This window comes from Myotis brandtii, unplaced genomic scaffold (assembly GCF_000412655.1).
Source record: "Myotis brandtii unplaced genomic scaffold, ASM41265v1 scaffold136, whole genome shotgun sequence".
NCBI classification, from domain to species: Eukaryota; Metazoa; Chordata; class Mammalia; order Chiroptera; family Vespertilionidae; genus Myotis; species Myotis brandtii.
In genome coordinates, this window is record NW_005354829.1 from 369,113 (window position 1) to 373,278 (window position 4,166).

At 41.3% G+C, this 4,166-nt stretch overlaps 1 protein-coding gene across 2 annotated transcripts in view; it reads left to right on the top strand.

Annotated features, from left to right (window-relative positions):
* Nucleotides 1-4,166, top strand: part of NPY2R (neuropeptide Y receptor Y2) — a 7,679-nt gene that overhangs the window by 405 nt on the left and 3,108 nt on the right. The window lies entirely within an intron of this gene.

Below are 4,166 nucleotides of genomic sequence, written 5' to 3' on the forward strand. Positions count from 1 at the left end.
GTGGCTCATGGTAGGAGCTTTCCCCCCTCATTTAGGCCAAAGGTGATGCCATCCCCAATTGCTATCTTCTCAAGATGCTTGACCATTTCCTTTTCCTCGACTCTTCCTTCCAGAATAGCGAGTTGTTATTGTTCTTGCCTCTTTTTTGTTTTAAATATACTTTTATTGATTTCAGAGAGGAAAGGAGAGGGAGAGAGAGATAGAAACATCAATGATGAGAGAGAATCATTGATTGGCTGCCTGCTGCCCGCCCCCTACTGGGGATCGAGCCCGAAACCCAGGCATGTGCCCTTGACCGGAATCGAACCCGGGACCCTTCAGTCCGCAGGCCAACGCTCCATCCACTGAGCTAAACCAGCTAGGGCGTTTGTTCTCGCCGCCTCTTCTCTTTAAAATGAAACCCCTGTCTAAAGGGGAAGGTCGTATTGGATTCTCCCACGTTGTTCAAGAACAAACACATTTATTTAAGCACTCACTGGTTTTCCACGCCAGCTTCACCCACTGGTAGGAGCATATGGTGGATGGAGGAGAAGGAGGCAAAAGTAAAAGCCTTAAGACTTTATTTTGCCAGAGGAACACATTATTTAAACTTAGTAACATGAAACAGACAATGCTGTTTTCAAAGAAAAACCACAAACTCAATTGGAAGAGAGATATTCAAGCCCTTTGGCAAATGTTTTCAACTTTTTGCTGATTAGGCAAACAGCCATGTCTTGTGTGTAGCATTCTTGAATGTCCACTCCTCTCTCTCCTGGGACCAGCAAGTATAAGGCGCTTTGCATGGTTTTTGGGCTTTTCTTTTGGGAAAAATTCCTGGAAGGTTTTGTGATTGATAAGGTGTTAAGTTTTATCAAGACCAACCTGTGACAATAAGCATACCATTGTTAAAAGTTCCACACATTTAAATGTATAGTTAAAGCATAGCCTGGTTTCTCACTGAGATAGTTCTTTGAATCTCCGGGTTTCTTGTTCTATAAAGAAATATCACTATAACAGAATTTCTAAAGAGTCACTTTAAGGTAAATATTCAGTTTTCCTTAAGTGTCTTGAACAATGAGAATTGTGTATTTCAAGGAAAGGGTTTTCCCTTGTCTACTTCTCTTTTAATTTCTGTGCTCCTGAGTTTTTAACCTGGCAGCTCTCTCTCTCTCTCTCTTTGCTCTTGTGCTTTTCCACAAGTGTGCTCATGAGGTAATACATTCCCAGGTGAGCTCTGACCTGGCTGAAGTCCAGCACCCATATACTAATAGCTTGTAGATCATTAACTGTTCCTGCAGAGACGCTTTAAATAAAGGGGCTTTGAAATAAAGAAAATGGGACTATAAAAAAAAAGGTTAATAAATGAAATATGGTCCTAATATCCTTCTATCTCAGGCTCACTCTCAATTTAGTTTGCTGCAAACCTCTAACTCAGACCTCTTGGAGTCTTGTTAGTTCTGTTAATGAATGGTCAGGATTGACTAATCCACTCTGTAAAGTCTCTCTTAGTCTAAGGGAAATGGCACAGCCTATCAAATACACACGCCAAGATTTGGCTGGTTAGTTTCTATTTTCCCTAATTACTAAAGAGGGGAGGCAAATGCAAATGAGGACCTGGGCTTCTTGAAACAGTCTATTTAAAATTTATACGAAGAGAACTTGAATATATTAGTAAAGCATATATGTGAGTACATGGACATCTCTCTCTGCATTATGGCTCCTATTAGTGTGTGTGTGTGTGTGTGTGTGTGTGTGTGGTGTGTGTGTGTGTGTGTGTGTGTGTGTGTTAAGCCCTTGAGATAGAAAGTTTCCTTCTGGGTATACTGACTGACAATTTTTTAATGTTCTAATCAGGAATTGGTTTAAGAGGGATCTTGGCATCTTGGGACAACTTTCTTCTAGAAGTGGTTGCCTGACCAAGAACAAGAAAATAATTACCAGGATGGCATATCAGAACAAGGAGTTCTGTGCAGGCAATTACAGTCAGTAAAGGAAAGGATCAAAATTACTTGGTGTTTTGCTGCTCTCAATTATTCAGCAAGATTATGTTTTCCTTTAGCTTCATATTTGTTTTGCCAAAGTATTGAGCACCTCTAATGTGTTGGATGGTGTGCTAAGAATTAAACAAGGGGTGGAAATGACCCAGTTTCTGTCTCCCAGAGATTGCCCTGTGGGCCGATGGGAGGGAAACAATTGCAATGTGACACGCAGAGCTTCAGGGTTAGAAGTGAGCACAGGTTGTCGGGGGAACGAGAGGCTTCCCACTTCGGGGCAGGGAAGGCAGAGAGACAGGAGAAAGGCTGATGTGCTGCTGGAATTGGGAATAGTTTAGTACAACGGAAGCACGAGTATATACTGGGATGTCAGGAGAGATGCAGCCAGAGGGGTAGGCAGGGATGAGTCCAAGGAAAGCTTTGAATGTCATACAATGGCGTTGGAATTTTCTTCACATGCCAGTGTTATCAACCTGTGCGTGCAGAACCTTTAGTGGGAGAGCACATCAATGAAAGCAGCAGATCCAGCAAAACAGAAGCTATTCAAGAAGCAAAAGAGAAGGAATTACAGGCAGCGAATTGGTTATATAAGTAATGAAAGCCAAACAGGGGATGTTGAGGCCGCCCAGGGATTAGCAAGAGCAAGGAGTCATTACTACCTCCAGCAGACGGACATGGGGAGGAGGCAGTGTGACTGAACCCCAGGGACCAGGGCCATCCACTGGCAACAGAATCACTATGGGTCAGCCCTGTACCAACCAAAGCCATGGATGCGCTGCTGAGGCTCTGGTGGGAAGAGAGAGGGAGGGAGAAGAGTACAGTGGCTTCTGCCTACCTCCTGCCCTCTAATTACCTGCCAGGAGTTCCCATTGGCCATTCATTCTGATGAATCATGAGCCTGAAAGTACAGCCTACAACAGTCAGCCCTCCAGAGGAAGGGTGGGAAATGGGGTTGGGGCACTGAGGCCCAGCCAGCCATGGTCTGTGAGGTGAATAAATATAACTCACCAATGTAGGTAGATGCTGTTATGATGAATACAAAACAAATTCGTTTAAAGGAGGTTCTAAATTAATGGTGGAAGCCTTTTTTTCATTATGAATATATTCAATAGGTACCACTACTATGATGTTGGGATCTGAGTGTTTTTATAGACTCGAAAGGGGAACTATTATTAATAAACAATATATTATATTCTTTTAAGAAATCTGGGGACATATGGGAAGTAATATGATCACGTTTGAATTTCAGAAACCCCATTTTATTATCCAGTAAAATGTAAGAGCCTAGAATAGAGGTCCTATCCTGCTGTCTTTTCCCCCAGCACGAATTCTTATTCCTGACATAAGATTTTAAATGCTTGCTCAATGCAAGGATGGAGCTATGCCTGGCATTTAGAACAGTGGTTCTCAACCTTCTGGCCCTTTAAATACAGTTCCTCATGTTGTGACCCAACCATAAAATTATTTTCATTGCTATTTCATAACTGTAATGTTGCTACTGTTATGAATCATAATGTAAATATCTGATATGCAGGATGGTCTTAGGCGACCCCTGTGAAAGGGTCATTTGACCACCAAAGGGGTCGTGACCCACAGGTTGAGAATCACTGTTATAGAAGATGCTCAATTATATTTGTTAAGTGAATGAATGAGGAAGGAAGGAAGGAAGGAAGGGAGGGAGGGAGGGAGGAGAAGAAGAGGGAGATAAGATAGAAGACTACTGGAGTAATTATGGTAAGAGATCAAGGGCAAACTAATGTGGTAGCAATGATAAGAGGACCCCTGGGAAAGATAAGTGAGAGATCAGTCTGAGGGTTTCTTAAATGTGGGGGCTAAAGGTTTCAAAATTTGTCTCTTTTCTGTGTAGTTTGTTGCTATATTTATAAATTTAGAACAGTCAAGATATTGAAGGACACTTTTTCTAATTTAAAATTAATTTGATGAATTAATAGAAGTTATAAAATTAATTGATAAAGTTTCTAGTATTCATCTCATAAAATGGGTTGAATCAGTTTAGTGGCATTCACATAGGAATTACATTTATACATAGTTATTACATTTTACCATTGTAACATACATGTCAAGGACCTCATTTAATACATCCATATTTAGACTTAGACAAAGAATAGACACATTAAAGGGCCTGTTTTATTAAAAGACTAGAGGCCCGGTGCACAAAAATTAGTGCACTTG